This window comes from Euprymna scolopes, chromosome 22 (assembly GCF_053919585.1).
Source record: "Euprymna scolopes isolate OS-2025 chromosome 22, ASM5391958v1, whole genome shotgun sequence".
Taxonomy (NCBI): Eukaryota; Metazoa; Mollusca; class Cephalopoda; order Sepiida; family Sepiolidae; genus Euprymna; species Euprymna scolopes.
In genome coordinates this window covers 78,668,542-78,686,329 of record NC_136503.1, presented here as the reverse complement: position 1 = coordinate 78,686,329, position 17,788 = coordinate 78,668,542, and the positions used below count along the sequence as shown (strand labels likewise).

At 33.3% G+C, this 17,788-nt stretch overlaps 1 protein-coding gene across 1 annotated transcript in view; it reads left to right on the top strand.

Moving 5' to 3' along the window:
• The first annotated feature begins 14,188 nt into the window (after positions 1-14,188).
• The window catches only part of LOC145243476 (ABC transporter G family member 20-like), a 120,060-nt gene continuing 116,460 nt past the window's right edge, over positions 14,189-17,788 (top strand). Inside the window, exon 1 of the mRNA XM_080106413.1 lies at positions 14,189-14,278. The gene's annotated coding sequence lies outside the window, so the exon portion shown is untranslated. The remainder of the gene's footprint in view (positions 14,279-17,788) is intronic.

Sequence of the window (17,788 nt, the reverse complement as noted above, 5' to 3'; positions counted from 1 at the left end):
CCCAGTAATTAAATAGATAAGTTTAAAAATGATATTTATAAAAGGATAGAACCCAGTAAGGAGGAGTTAAAAGATAATAGAAATACTCACTTTAGGAATGTAGCGATTGTTCATTGTTTTAGAAATAACTGGATATATTAATTACTAGTGGGGGTGCCCGGCGTTGCCTGGGTGTTTGGAGGTGTTGTGGTGGCACACATTCATTTGCATATGTGGATAGTAACTACACATAAATAGGAAGACTCAGTTAGTCTGAGTGTGTGTTCATCAGAACCCACCGAAGGCCGCCGAGAGCAGATATGTTTCTCCAGCAAAGACTCTCTTATTTGACACCATTATGTAAATATCCTGTAAATATACCTTTTCCTGATACACTTCTTATTTGATCTACCTTTGTTTGTTGACTCGTCATTTGTATTGCTTTCTACGTTACTTGTTTCAATCTGCAAACTTAACAGGAGGTGTATGTGGAGAAAAGAAAATAGTTGTAGTAGGCAGGCAGGCAGGCTCAAACCCGAAGCCTTGACGTGAAAGCGGAAAAGGAAGTAAAAGAAAACATGACATCTTACCGCTCGGCCAGGAATGGATGGGATTGAAAAGCATTCTAATTTAGCAATCAAAATGTTGACATACAGAAAGTGAAAGTGAATGAGTTCACGCAAGAGAAGAAATGAAATCATGCACTTAAGTTTGGCTGTAAGCCAGTTTTAAGCTTTCAGTTTTCCGCCGTCGTGGGGGAAATCAACTTCCCCCAAGAGGGGGGGAGCTCTGGCAGTGTCTTAATGAATAGCAATTGTCTGATATAAAGGGTATTCCCCACAGTGATCAAAACTGATTGCCTTCAGCACCTACTGGCCCGAAGGCCAGCGAATTGATTTTTTTTTTTCGAATCAGTTTCACATTTATACGAAAAAGCCAAACAAACATGCAAAAAGAAATAAATAACGCTCAAATAGCATGTAAAAGTCGCTCAAATAAATGATAGAAACGACCTCCTTTTGTAAATCCGAGATATTATAATCTAGGGAGTATATAAAAAGTTCTAAGACACGGTACCCCCCCCCCAAGTCCCCCCCAGACAAAAGCCTTTGTCAGACATACAAAAAAGTGCACACACAAACACACATTTTCACTTTTATATAATAGATGTTAGTTAAAAGCATAGACAATACAAGTTGGAAATAATGATTAACAAATAGGTTAGATATTGATCAATTCAATTTAGGAATTTCTTTGTTTGCCAAAAGCATGTTTGGACATACATAGGTAAAATCCACGTGAATGAATTTCATGTGGTGAAGCACACTTTGACGTCATAAAGAAAGGAAATTCCCAATATACTGAGACAGGGTTTGAATTTAGAGACAGACGCAGGTAGAGCCAGAAAGCCAGAGAAGAGACTCAGAGAGAGTTGAGTTGGTCAGACTGGGAACTGATGCCCCTTGGGGGCGAAGTGGGTGGGGGAGATGAGACCATGTAATCGTAAAAACTTGAATTCCTGATTCATCAATCAACCAGCTCGTAGAATAAAAAGATTATCATATATTTGTAAACCTTGTCTTCGTCGTCGTCATTACAAATGAGAGGCAAATGTTTTTGTCTATCATCTGTAAATGAACTTTGTATAACTCTCTCCAAGTATTATGTGTCCCCACCACCATCATCAAGAATGACTCTCCCCTCCTCACCACCATCATCAAGAATGACTCTCACCTCCCCACCATCATCATCAAGAATGACTCTCCCCTCTACCTGTCTAAACAAGAACTGTTTTTTTTTTGTTTTTTTTTTACACAGTGATCACCACTTATCAAGGCCCGGAAGCCACTCAGGGATAAGGGTTATTGCAAGTACATTACGTTAGTGTGGAGATTTGATGAAGTGTTTAATTAGGGGGGCGGTTCATTAGGAATTTGTTAACATTGGACTTGAAGACATCCAAGTTGTAGTCCGGAGGGAAGCAGGCAGACGGAACAGCGTTCCACAGGCGTGCAGTTCTAAGAAAGAAGCTTTGGTCATGGAATCCACGTTTTGATTTAGGCACAGATATAGAGTGGGGGAAATTTTTCACAGTGGATTCAGCTAAACGGGTGTTTTTCGTGAAAGATTGGCGAGGGGGGACCAGGGATTGGAGTTGCATCATATTTCTCAACCTCTGTTATAAATGTATCCCCACCCCTTGTTAAAATGTATCCCGTGATATGTCAACAGCAATATACACATATAATATATACACATCTCGATATACAGCCCCGATATACGCACACATGAGATGAACAACCTGAAATACACACACGCTGACATACGGTTCTCAATATGAACCGACTACATAACATAAGGACCTGGGCAGAGATAGGTTAGTTTTTTAAATCGATCTCTATAAAACCGTCCAACACATGCCAGCATGGAAAACGGACGTGATGATGATGATGATGATGATGATGATGATGATGATGATTTAAATTTTTTTCGATTTAAATTTTTTTTCGATTTAAATTTTTTTCAGATTTAAATTTTATCAGAATCTGATAATCAGTCAAGTGATAAAGAATTAGATTTTAAAGTACATTAAAAAACAAAAACAAATAAAACCGAATAGCTCACACATCGTTAGGAAGTCAAAGACAATGCAAAGGAGGACTATTGACAAGGTTAAAATATGGGCATCCCGAGGAGTGGGAGGCGGAGAATAGAGGAGAAGGAGGAGGGGATGTTTTGATTAGATTTTCAAAATCCTTCGTCATCCTGTGACCTGATAAAATTCCATATCAGTGTGCTCTGCATATAAGCGTACATTGTCAACACACAGTGATGGTCCTTTTAACTCGGATCAAAGTGGAGCACCTGTACTAGCAATGGTTAAAGTAAACAAAGTCGGAATGACAGAGCATAATGTGTCTTTACCACGACCCACACTTTTAATAGCTTTACGCCTAATTTTTTATATTGCGCTTTTACTCAAATTTTTTATTTATTTTTTAAAATTTTTTTACAAGGGAGTCATACTTATCAAATGTAAAAGGCCACTCAAGGATAAAGGTTAATGAATATCGGGTGGCCGGTGAGGCAACACTGTAATGATCGTTAGTAATGAAACTTGGGTATAATTCGGATGGATGGAAAGATTAACTCAAATATAAGTAGCGACTGTTGCGATAACACAAATTAATTTGCAAATGTTATCGAAACAGATGGAGAGTACTGGAAATCTGGAGAGACTAGTTGTCATTCAAACTCCAGGGAACATTTCAAAGAGAATTCTTTGATGATAGCCTGTGTGAAAATTCATAGTAAGATAATAATAATAATAATAATAATAATAATACCAATAATAGAACTATGACCTTGGTGAGGCTTGTTGCCACTCAAATTCCAGTGGAGACCAATGACCGCTGCCAGTGAGAAATCAATAGTAAGTGTCTGTTGCGATAACGCAAATCCATTTGCAAATGTTATCGAAAGAGGTGGAGAGTACTGGAAATCTGGGGAGATTTGTTGTCACTCAGCTTCCAGGGAACACCACGGGATGTTTTCAAGAAGAGATCTTTGTGAGCCAATAATAATAATAATAATAATAATAATAACAACAACAACAACAACAACAACAATAATAAGCATTAAGAAATTTATAAATTAAAATAATTTATAACTTTAAATATTGCAGCATAAAGAATTGATTATAAAATGTCATAAATTGAATTTAAAAAAAAAAGGTATGAAGTCAAGAGCTCAGTGTTGGTTCTGGGTTGAGTTTATTGAGATGTTTGATAGTCATGGTTGGTAAAGTCTGGGTGAAATATCATCTTTCTCAACATCTGCTGCCTGCATCCAAGGATGATGTAGGCTTTTTTATCATCTTCTCTGCTAACCGTTTTTTGTGTCTAAAGATCATAACGGGGTCACCACTTGTTGCAGCGAACCGGAAGGCGGTGTGGAGATGTCTATACAACTACAACATAGACACAAAGGCAAAAAGATAATGGCAAAAGAAGAATGACAGAACAGGTATCCATTTATAGACGATGGATATCGTGTTTTATTTACTGAGTAAAACAAAAGTGGTAAATTTGTAGGTTTGATCAGGATCAGTCCGAGTGAGATGGAATCAGTCACTCCGGTACTTGTACTGGGCTGGTCACTGAATTGTGGTGTCTGCACAGATGCTGCACTTAAATTAATTGTGCTCAGTGGATGGAGGAGGAAATCGTTCTATACTAAGGCAATTTTATTTTTGCAGAATCCCCTTTCAAGGGGAGCTGGTTATTTCCCACATTAAACCGACCTTGTGTCACATTTTGTTTTGTAAGAAACAAACAAATAACCAGTTGCTGGGGATTGGTTGCTGGAGCCGGTAGTTGGACGTCAGTAGGTAGCCAGACGTCAACATGCACTGAAACCTGGAGGTTGCAGCAGGAGGGCTGGAGAAGGTGCTGAAAGCTGCAGGAAGGAGTGAGCCGGAGGTGCTGCAGGAGTGAGCTGGAGGCGGTGCATGAGGCGCTGGAGTTTTCCAAAGTTTGCTGGTTATAGAGGGTTGTTTCAGAAAGTAAGTAGGCGACAGTAGTAGTACTTTACAAACTGGTTGTAAGTTTGTGGAAGATAGCCCTGGGAAAAAGGGCCGTTTGAACTACTGTTACTGCAGCTGAATCACATGGAGAGCAGGCATGAGATGTTGTTCGGTATTGCTCACCCCAAAGATTGGAAGACTTGTAGTAATTTAAATACCAAACATGATGATGATGGTGGTGGTGGTGGTGGTGATCATGATGATGATGATGATGATGATCATCATCATCATCATCATCATGGTGGGGATTGTAATACACGAAGTAGCAGCTATTTATTCATACTAGCAGGACTTGTGGAAATTCTGCGGAACGAGAAATATATTTAATCAACAAATACGTTTCGATAAAGCTGATATTTTCCGAATAGCGCAAAAAAGTTAGCTTTTGAACAGAAAAATAATAACATGCAGCAAATATGAGTTTCTTAACATTCCTATGAAAATGGTGTCCACACATATTTTAAATATAAAACTGACCTAAATAAGATAAATCAATAAGTACTAATAAATACTCAGAAAGTAATATTGTGCTAGATAGTTCAATACAAATAATAAAATCACATTGTAAGAGACAGGCTTTAATTTACTCCTTCAGTCCAGCACCTATTGGCAGACAATATTCTTCTTTTTGTGCCCTGTTTCTTTCGAATGTTCCCTTTTTTATGCAACGTTTTGCTAACTACTTTGGCACAGAACTGCTGCACATGGATTTTGCCACAAGTTTCTTTCTCACACCATTGCAACAATGATCATATATTATTATAATGATATTCTAAAACGAGGGTACATCTAAAGGAGGTCACTCTCATATTCTTGATGCATGTACACCAGATGTAGCTATATATCTCCTTCCAAATGACAGGATGATGTAATACAAGGGTCAGAAAGTGGAATTGAAAAGCCAGTGCTCTAAAGGAAGAGTACTCTTACCTGTAAAAATGTCTGGGCAGCCTTGTCAACATTATCTGGTAGGGGCGCCTCAGGTGATTAGAAATAAACTGATACCTTCTAAAAATGAGAAGGTAAAGCCTGGGAGATTAGATCTCCTAGAGCTGCATAGGATCAGAGACATACCTCAGTCAACCTAGAAAAAGCCATTTCAAAAATTGCCAAGACTTAGTTGGCTTTGGAATAGCCTCAAGCAGCGCGTTGCCTGAGTACACTGAATGTCCAGTAGAACCCCGGTATACAGTGACCCCAGGGTATGGCTTTTCAGATTATGATGTGGAATATTATGCTTTTTGGACCCTTGATTATGGTATTTGCCCCACCTTATGGTGTTGTTTATAATGTTATTTGATTATATACATGTGTAGTATATACTGTACTGTATTTTGTTACTAATTTTTAACATGTACTGTATAAAATTTTGCTTAGGCCCCGCCATACGGTGATTTCATCTTACAGTCCCAACCCCGGAACGGATTAATGCCGTACCCCGGGGTTCTACAGTACATGTATTTAGAATCAAACATTTTTCTTTTAGTTTTTTTTTCTGTTACGTAATACGATTTTTCTTTTGTTCCAGATTAATTTTGTTGTTATCTTCCAAATTGCAATCAACTTTAAACTGATAAAAAAAAATATGTATAATTATTACAAATCTTTTTTAAACAGTTTATCTGTTAAAATCTCTGAAACCACTTGCTATTCACTATTTCTTGACCTTTTTTTTTTTTTTTTTTTTAATAAGGTATGCATCTTCCCAAGTATTAACATCTACTTTTAGAATGGGATGAGGGGTTTGTTTATTGAGGCTCTCTCTACAGAGGTGGAAGGTGAGTTGGATGACGGTGGAACTTGTCCAAAAGTGCACCCGTTTTTAAATGGAGGGGAATAGATTTCCCCATGATAAATCGGGCTCAGAATAAGGTGTGTGTGTGTGTGTGTGTGTGTGTGTGTATATATATATATATATATATATATATATATATATAATAAATTCCACAGCCAAACAATGTCGCAGTTCACAAGAGCTATGACAGTCAACCAACCAAAATCCCAAGACTCGAGTTTCGCCCTCATTTGGGCTCATCAGCTAGACACATCCGAGCTCAGGATTCGAAACCCGAGCCTCTTGCATGCGAGGCAAGCACTCTACCAACTGAGCAAACGCCCCCGCACACAAGAATTTCTATTAACCAACACAGATAAAGCAAACCGCGCCGAAATCCGACTGTGAAATGAACCCACTTCGTCTCGACAAGAGACGCAGCCATCTAACCTCAGCTCGGATGTGTCTAACTGATGAGCCCAAATGAGGGCGAAACTCGAGTCTTGGACTTCCGGTTCGTTGACTGTCATGGCTCTTGTGAGCTGCGACGTTGTTTGGCTGTGGAATTTATAATACAATCTCTCACATTCTGAAAATCATATATATATATATATATATATATATATATATATATATATATACTTGTTTATTGTTATATAAATATATTTACATCCCGCTGCTACAAACACCCACTTGTTTCAATCAAACAACAGATATCATCAGACAGCGACTTGACTATTCAAAAGTTCAATGAATAATGGATTTTTATTTTTGGTAGGAACTCTTTAAAAGTTGGAGTTAAAAAACCTTAAAACACAGAACTTTAATTATAAGATGTAAAGAGGGAGGGGCAATCTAAAGAAAACTAAAAAAATATAATGGAGAAAGAATAATTCGGAAGAGAAAAAAAAAAGAAATAGAGAAATAAAATAAATAGAGAAAGAAAATAGAGAAGAAGAAAAAATATAATATGGAGAAGAAAAAGAAAAACAGATACGGGGGTATTATAAAGAAAACAAAGGCTAGAAAAGAAAAGAAAGAATGATGAAATATAGTTTAAGAGAGAAAGAGAGAAAGTAAGAATTAATAGGAAGGGAATCTTAAAATGTTTAGAGGATAAAGAAAAGGAAAAAAATCTGCGTATCGATTAATTTATGAACAATTATACATTTCAGTAACGAGGCACGTTATTATAACACCAACAGAAAATATAATCTTAGCGTTAAAGTGTACATGTCAAAAGTGACAGCGAATGTAAGTAACCAACATATTTATCATCTCACATACGTCCACGAGTAATATCCACGCAGTTTAAACATACGTCTACAATTAATTAAGCCCTTTATACTAAATGATATAAGTTTAAAGTTTTCGCGTTTTTATTAAATAAATATATAAAAATAATGATAAAACAATATTAAAATTAATAATAATAATAATAATAATAATAATAATAGTAATAATAATAATAATAATAATAAAAATAATAGTAATAATAATAATAATAAAAATAATAGTAATAATAATAATAACAATAATAATAATAAAAATAATAGTAATAATAATAATAATAATAATAATAATAATAATAATAATAATAAAACTGAATAAAATTAATATTTATTATCATTTTTATATAACATATTTAGCCATAAGAGGGGATTGAAAAAGTAAATAGGACTAAAAATTATAAAAAATAATCTACTAATATTTATGTATATAAAAAGAATATAATACATACATACGCATATATATATATATATATATATATATATATATATATATATACACGCATGCATGTATGTATGTATATAAATAAAAGGGTAACTCTATACTATTAAGTTGAAAGTTTAAGCTAGTTAAGTATAAATATAAAATCATAATAAATCACAAATTAACACATTCAAGACAGCATTACTGAAAACATAGATACAAGTACACTAACATATAAATATATAAATATATTCAGGCAAAAGAAGTAGTTAAATCGACAGAATACTCCAAAGTAACAGCACACAGGTAGATAGTAACAAAATTAAAAATGATAAAATACATATGTATATACCAACAAAGAACCAACAGACATACAAATATACCTATATATATATATATATATATATATATATATATATATATATATATATATATATATATAATTTTATGTATACACATACATACATAAAAATACACAAATATATGCACACACTCATATACTAATATACAACAAAGCATACACACATATATATACGCACACATAAATATGTATAATTCACATAAACCATATATAAAAATACATACGAATAAAAATTATTAGACAAGAGTATAGGTAGATGCATACACACATAAAAGCATACAAATGGATTGAATAAACATTATTAGGGGAGTAACCAACAAAGGAAGGTGTACAAAATAACATAAATATATATACATAAGTACACACGGTCATAAAATAAACACATAGACACTTACATATCCACATATACACACACAGGTATATAAGATAGGGGAAGTTATGAATGAAATCAGGCGAGGAGAAAGTATATTAATAAATAATAATCATTCCTATGTAATATTTTTTTTCGTTGGGATTTTCCTTAGTAGAAATAGTTGCTTGTAACTATTCACGCAAGCAACTATTCCTAATAAGGAAAATCCTAACGAAAAAAAATATTACATAGGAATGACAAATAACAAATTTAAAGAAATATTTACCGGTCACAAGTGCTCTTTTGAAAATAATGAGTACAAAAAATAGAACTTCCTTGTCTAAATATTACAATGAACTAGTAGAGCAAGGTTACTCCCCAATAGTAAATTGGAAAATTTTAAAGAAAGCTAAAACCTGTTCATCTTTAAACTCACCTTGCTACCTATGTCTTTTTGAGAAATTGTTTATACTTACTTTTAGAGAAAGAGATAAATTATTAAATAAGAAGCACGAAAATTTATATACTTTCTCCTCGCCTGATTTCATTCATAATTTCCCCTATCTTATATACCTGTGTGTGTATATGTGGATATGTAAGTGTCTATGTGTTTATTTTATGACCGTGTGTACTTATGTATTCAAAATCCGATCCCGCATTTTGCTAATTCCTACCCTCTGATGAGAAGGAAAGTATTTCTTCGAAACTCCGCGGATTAAGGACTATCAACTTATTAAGTGTTTCCTTTTCAGATTAAATATGTATTTAAGTCTTTTTCAAAGTGGTTTTAACATGTTTTATTCACTATTTGCTCTCATATATATATATATATATATATATATATATATATATATATATATATATATATATATATATATATATATATATATACTAGCAAAAGTACCCGTCGTTGACTGGGTTCAAAAACAGCCTACAGAAAATGGACTGATTTATGAAAGTATGATAGGTTATGAAAAGGAAGGGTTGTAAATTTGGGTTGAATTTGGGGGTATCAAAACCAAAGCAAAATATGATGAAAGTAAAAATAAAATAGATAAACCCCATAATTTATTATACAAGACCTGTTCACACTGAAACATTTATCACAATATTCTGTGGATCTATATTAAAAAACCTTGTTAAACTTTGTGACATATTTCCATTCTATGGAGGTCAGGTGCGAACAGACACCGCATAATTTTATTATACCATATTTCTTCAAACTGAAACATAATTATCAAAGTATACTTACGCAGATAGATATAAAAAGTCTTTAGTAAAGTTTGTGCTTATTTCCATTCTATGGAGGCCAGGTGCGAACGCAGACCCCACAATTTTATTATATCATCCCTATTTAAGTTAAAACATACTTATCAAAGTATTCTTATGTACATCTATATTAAAAACACTTGTAAACGTTTTTTTTAATTATAAAATTTTTTATTTCCATACTTTGTGGACCAGGCGCGTATGCAGACCCCACAATTTTATGAACCACCGTTCTGCCAGATCAAACATACCCATTTCTGTATTTCGATACATCTTCTATTATTATATGGAATCAGTTTTTTTAAATAGTCAACCATATAGGAGCCCATTCGTGACCACACACACACACACACATCTATATATATATATATATATATATATATATATATATATATATATATATATATATATATATATAAAGTATATATATATACAGTAGCGTCCAAAAGTTAAGGAACGATCGATCATTTTTTTTTATGGCTTCTAACTTTATCTATGAAAAAGAAAAAAAAAATTTTGGTGAATTTTCCAATGTTTAATAATGGTAGTTAAAGAAAAAAATGTTTTTTTAATTTTTGATTTTAATACATATTAGTTTTTTTTACATATAAATAAATTTAATTAAATTACAGGCGTCCAAAAGTAAAGGGACGAGGGGAATTCATTATGAAAAAATAAAGAATCCTTTCAGTATTTAGTGAAAAGCCCCTTGTTTTCAATCACACTATGGCATCTTTTGCTGCAAGACAGAACCAATCGTTCACATGTTATAGGTGAAATATTATTCCAGGATGTTTTTATACATTCCCATAAATCATCAAGATTTTTTGGGTTTTTTTTCTGTGATCTTATCACCAATAATTTTCCAAACATTTTCAATTGGATTCAGGTCTGGGCTCTGAGCTGGCCAATCCATAATGCAAATATTGGATCTATTTAGCTCTTCTAAAACTATTTTTGCTTTATGGCACGGTGCGTTGTCTTGCATAAAGATATCAGAATTAGAAAGATTAGGTACCACATGTTCTCTAATCAATTCTCTGTACATTCGGGCATTAACTTTTCCATGAATTCTCACAAGGGGGCCAGTTCCTTTTGAAGATATCATGCCCCATACCATTATACTGCCGCTTCCAAATTTTACTGTACTTTTAACGCACTTAGGGGACAGTCTTTCTCTATTTTTTCTTCTGGCATGTGGTCTTTTGTCTGATCCGAAAAGATTAAATTTAGATTCATCAGTAAAATTAACTTTTCCCACTTTTTTCTTCCCACTTGTATTTTTTGAATGGCTTCTAACTTTATCTATAAAAAAGGAAAAAAAAATTTGGGTGAATTTTCCAATGTTTAATAATGGTAGTTAAATAAAACATTTTTATTTTTATTTTTAATACATATTAGTTTTTTACATATAAATTTAATTAAACTACAGACGTCCAAAAGTTTAGGAACGCAGAAAATTAATACAAACGTTAACAATTTTATTAACAACAAAATGTCGACTCCGAATATTCGAAAAAAGGCTATCTGTACAAGAAAAACAGCTTATTTGTGACCATTATGATGAAAAAAAGTCCATAGGCGAGATTGCTAAAATATTGAAAAGGTCTAAAAGCGTTGTTTTTCGGATTATTGAAAATAGAAAAAAGGTTTAACATTGACTGAAAAGAAAAAATCGGGCCGACCCCGAATAACAACTAAAAGGGAGGATAGAAAAATCACTCGATCATCTCGTTCTGATTGGTTTAAAACTGCGGCTTCGATATCCCGGGATTTTACACCCGAAACTTGACACAAGATTTCCCGCCAAACGATCTCACGAAGATTAAACGAAGTTGGATTATTTTCAAGAAGTCCATGCTCAAAGCGTTTAATTTCTATTAAGAATAAAAAAGCCAGATTGTTATTCGCCGAAAAACATTTGTTTTGGGAAGAAAAAAATGGGAAAAGGTTCATTTTACTGATGAATCTAAATTTAATCTTTTCGGATCAGACAAATGACCACATGTCAGAAGAAAAAATGGAGAAAGACTGTCCCCTAAGTGCGTTAAAAGTACAGTAAAATTTGGAGGCGGCAGTATAATGGTATGGGGCATGATATCTTCAAAAGGAACTGGCCCCCTTGTGAGAATTCATGGAAAAGTTAATGCTCGAATGTACAGAGAATTGATTAGAGAACATATGGTACCTAATCTTTCTAATTCGGATATCTTTATGCAAGACAACGCACCGTGCCATAAAGCAAAAATAGTTTTAGAAGAGCTAAATAGATCCAATATTTGCATTATGGATTGGCCAGCTCAGAGACCCGACCTTAAGCCAATTGAAAATGTTTGGAAAATTATTGGTGATAAGATCACAGAAAAAAACCCAAAAAATCTTGATGATTTATGGGAATGTATAAAAACATCCTGGAATAATATTTCACCTATAACATGTGAACGATTGGTTCTGTCTTGCAGCAAAAGATGCCATAGTGTGATTTAAAACAAGGGGCTTTTCACTAAATGCTGAAAGGATTCTTTATTTTTTCATAATGAATTTCCCTCGTCCCTTTACTTTTGGACGCCTGTAATTTAATTAAATTTATTTATATGTAAAAAAAAACAAAAAAAAAAAACTAATATGTATTAAAATCAAAAATTAAAAAAATTTTTTTTCTTTAACTACCATTATTAAACATTGGAAAATTCACCCAAAAATTTTTTTTTCTTTTTCATAGATAAAGTTAGAAGCCATTAAAAAAAAAATGATCGATCGTTCCTTAACTCCTTAACTTTTGGACGCTACTATATATATATATATATATATATATATATATATATATATATATATATATATATATATATATATATATATATATATATAAAGTATTTCTTTCGAAACTCCACTTGATTTGGTCTCCTTTTTGAAATAGGGTGGGGGGGAGGGTGTCACCGCTTATCAAGGCCTAGAAATAACTCGAGGATAAGGGTATATGAGTGTTAGGTTGCCAGTAAAACATCAGTGATGACAGGTAATAGTGGGTAGTGTTTGTTTATTTAAGAAGACAACTCAACAGGAACTTGTTTACATTAGACTTGAAAACGACCATCTTATAGTCAGCTGGAAAGCAGCCTCATGGTATTGTACTATACAGACAGGGAGTTCTAGGGAAGAAACCTTGCTTTTCATTTAGTTTCAGGCACAGATAAAGAATAAGGGAAATTGTTGACAGTTGTTGCAGTTGATGAGTGTTTGCTGCGAATGTTCTACAGAGAGAGAAGATCATCAGTAGAAGCTCAGTCAAGATAAACCCGCAATGTCTTTTTTGTGAGAAAGAGGAAGTAAAGAGGAGAAAATAACTTCACTCACTAGATTTTGAAGCTGGTTTTGAACCTTTCAAGACGACGCTTAGCAGCTCCTCCTCAGATGTGGCAACAGTACTCCATCTTGGCATGTATTTGGCTCTTATACGGGTAGAGGATTGTGTCAGGATTTTTTTTTTTTTTTGCTGAGAAGAGTCACCACTTATCAAGGCTTGAAGGCCACTCGAGGATAAGGGTTAATGTGTGTAAGTTGGTCAGTGAGACAACAACTTAGTGATCGTTAGTGGTGGAAATTGGGTGGAATTGGATTATTTTAGGGGACGACTCAACAAGAACTTGTTTACATTGGACTGGAAAGTGATCATGTTGTAGTCAGCTGGAAAGCAGGTCAGTCGTACAGAGTTCTACAGGTGGGCAGTTCTAGGAGTTAGAATCCATTTTGGAGCTTTGTGATATGAATCCAGGTGGTTGCTTACTTTTTCAGTTTCACCCACCCATCCACCCCTGCCACATCAAAAATTTAACTTAATCTCTCTCTTTTTTTCTTTTTCTTTTTTTTTTTTAATATCAAGTTTTGCGCATTAGCAGTGGCAGAGTTCAAGTGGATCGCTTTGGTCATTTGCTGAAATTATTAATAGAGAAACAAGAGAAAATAATTAGAAAGTGAGTTCGTATGGGTCAATTAGAGTGTCTACTAACCGGGAAGTGGCCCTTCTTTTTGTCCTACAGAATTGTTTACGTTTCTGTCTGAGACCGCGGTTTTTCTTTTCAGTCCAGACCGGGTTCGTTTTTATTAAAAAACAAAAACAAAAAAAACAAAACAAAACAAAAAAAACAAACCAACAAGCAAACAAAACAAAAACAAAACAAGTAAAAACATTTTGTTTATTTTCTTTAAGGAGTCACGGGCTTATACATCCGATGCACATACAAAAAGGTTTGTATGTATTTATTTTAAAGTTTTTTAAACAAACGATACTTAATTGTTTATGGTTTAGCTGCTTACCCAGAATTCCCCCCAATATTAAAAAAAAAAAAAAAAAAAAAATCTCTATGATGTATTTATCCATGACGGAAAGAAAATATCGTATTCCAAAAATCATATAAATTGATCAAGTAATTTTATTCTTATGAAGAAAATCATTTTTAAGTGAATCTGAGTTTTTTTAATCCCCCTATATTAAGAACGGCTTTCTAAAATTTCACAAATTTGAATTATTTGGAATTTTCTCCCTTATTAAGTCTGTTTTCAAGATGGCGCTGCGATATCGTTGCTGTTCGTTTAGACACAAAAATTCATCTCCTCGTCTCTCTATATAAACCGTATTCCTGTTTGTTTGTTTGTTCACAATTTGATTAATATATACGAAAGTTTCGCTACTTTACTCGTTCATTTATTTCTATATAGTATGATTCTTGCAAAATATACAATTAAGAGGCCACCTCATTTGAAATTGCATTAAGGAAAATCGATTTTACTAAATAGTGCTATGTTTGTTAATGTTTCTAGTGAGTGAATTGTTTTAAATGTTCTATTTAAAATTGGTATTTAATAAACTTTAAATAACAGTGTAATTGATAATATATTTAATTTAATTTATTTGGAATTATCTCTGGCATCAACTTTTTTTAAAGACATAGATTTATCGCCCTCTAGCTTGAAAAAAAATTTTTTTTTTAATATTCAAATAAAAAAAAACACGCTTACGAATAAACTGAAAAAAATTTCATTTGTTTGTTTTTAATATTCTTGAAACAGCTATACAGAAACTTTGAGCGCTTCGAATTGAAACTTTAACCACACTTTTAGAAACAAAAAAGACTCCCTCCATGCAAATTAAAAATGCCCCCTAAAAAGAGCAAATCGAAAAGTTCCTTTATTTACGAAAAAAAAAAAAAGTCAATGAAAAAAGTTCCTTTACAAAAAAAATAAAAAATAAATAAATAAATAAATAAATAAATAAATTAGGCATATTATGCACACGTTTATTTGGTTAATTTATTTTTTTCGGTCGTTCAGACACTCGCTGCTATTTTTATTGAAACAAAAATTGTTTTGATTCATTTTTATTTATTTTTTTTTTGGGGGGGGGGGGATTTGCTTTTTAACGCAACAAAAAGTGCTCAATATCCGGAAAATAATTTCTTCTCTTGGTATTCCTTCTGCCGAAATGATTGCCCATGATGAAAATGATTAATATCCTTAGGTGAAGTTAAACGGAACTTCATGTCAACCCGGGCAATGCCGGACACCCATGCTAGTTTAAAAATAAAACTGTTTAATCAATTTACTTAGTTTTTGGTGTACAATATTTTCTTTACATCACAGGTAGGTACATCATATGTATTTTTCTTTATTTTCGTTTTTTTTTTAATATAGGACGAAATCTAGACAAGCACTTGTTTTCTATTTGGAATTATCTAGCAGTATCCGATCAAGTTATAGTATCTGTTATCGGTTAGAGAGAAAAAGAGATCCTTCTAGATTGATGTCATTTTTATTTTTAATACAAATCCAAACTGTGTCATTTATTTTTTTAATGAGCTGGATTTTCCCTGGGCTTCGGGCTAATATCAGAGTGCAGTATCTGTTCTGATGCTACACTTGTCCTTAGTCAATGTAGGGAAACCCCTACTATACGAAGGTAATTTTTGCCTATTTCTAGAGTGCCCCTGTTTAGGGTGCTGGTTTACGCACACATTAAAAATTGAACTTGTGTCTAACTATGACCCCGCGGGGAGGCAAGTAAATAATAATTAAAAAAAAAAAAATGACCTCGCATTTCTGTTTACTTGCATCCAAAAGAGAAAAGTAAGACTCAACGTATTTTTTTTTTTAATGGGCGATATATTCAGCTCTCGAAAAGGGAGCATTCTGAAGTTAGGACAAAAAGTAATATTGCTGCAGTCTGGAAGGATTTTTAGTACTTTTACAAAATACTACCGTGCTATTTTTTTAGATAGGATTTTCAAGTTAAATTAAAATCTGCAGAATCTTTTATTAAATTTTTAGGTGAAAGTACAGAATAGTTAAAAAAAAAAAGAAAAGAAAATTCCCTCCTGCTCTCTCAATGTTAAAAAATAGTTTTCTAAATAAGGACACTGTTATTTCAGTACATTTCGTATTCTGTATAAGTACCAGGTTTCTACTCCTCTGACTGAGAACTGGACCGATACTGCATTTTGAATAATTTATTTTCAAATAAATAAATAAATAAATAAATTATATATATATATATATATATATATATATATATATATATATATAATTGCCTGTAGTTGCCTGTCTAGCCGCACTGATGAGCTGTGAAACAGCGAAACAGTACTGTATGTGGATGACTATAGTGCTCCTCACCTTGAGTTGAGCATATTGAGAAGTGAAACACGAATTACCATTAGCATATAAGCGACGCTCTTTGTGTAAACAAATCGAGCGGAGGTATTTCAGACGATATCAAAACATCGTTAAACTCACTACTCGTTCAAGCAGCCGCCAATAGCGTAATGGTTAGGAGCCTTGACTGCCGTACAAACGGTCGGGTTTCAATCCTGGCTTGAGGTAGTTGCCTGTCTAGCCGCACTGATGAGCTGTGAAACAGCGAAACAGTACTGTATGTGGATGACTATATATATATATATATATATATTGTAGTTTTTATTCTCTTCAGCAAAATAGAAAAAAAAAACTTTTGTATGATAGAATTAGCTTTGAAGTTGATTTTAAGAAGTACGTTTGGCCTGATGACACAGTCTCTTTTAAAAGGGACACTACAAAAACATGTATGCACATATGTATGCACATATGTAGTCAATAATGTTTGTATAAATAAATCCTTTCTCTCTTTATCCCTCTATATTTACTCTCCCAACTGGCGGTAATTGTGAATCCCTGTACTGATGATTCCCAAAAGGAAAAAAACACTAATGTCTGTAGGTATTAAAGATAATTATAGTAATAATTATATAACTCGACACTTTACGGCAATTTACTAAAAACTAGCAATGCCATGTATGTTTTTAAATGTCCTTTAGGGGAATGTGTCTCCAGAAACAACTCGTACATCAGCATGACTAGAATCAGTATATCTTGCCGCCTTATATGTCACCTGTCTTCCCCTAACAGCTCTATCGACCAACATCTCGTAGCACATGGGACTCACAAAAACGAATTTAGAAACATATTAATAAAAAACACCACCATTTTAGCTGTCTCACATTGTAACCTGCGCCTGCCAATCATGGAAGCCCTACTTATTCGCATAAACAAACCGACCATCAATCAGGCTCAATATGAGGAGGAGGGCACGCTTAACTACTTTTAACGATTTGAATCGGCTTTTTCAATAAATTCACCAAATGCAATTTTTAATTCATCATTCACCAGAAAAGAACTCATGGAAGTCAGCAATTATGGCAAATTTCTTTTTACACTTGAACAGAACATTTG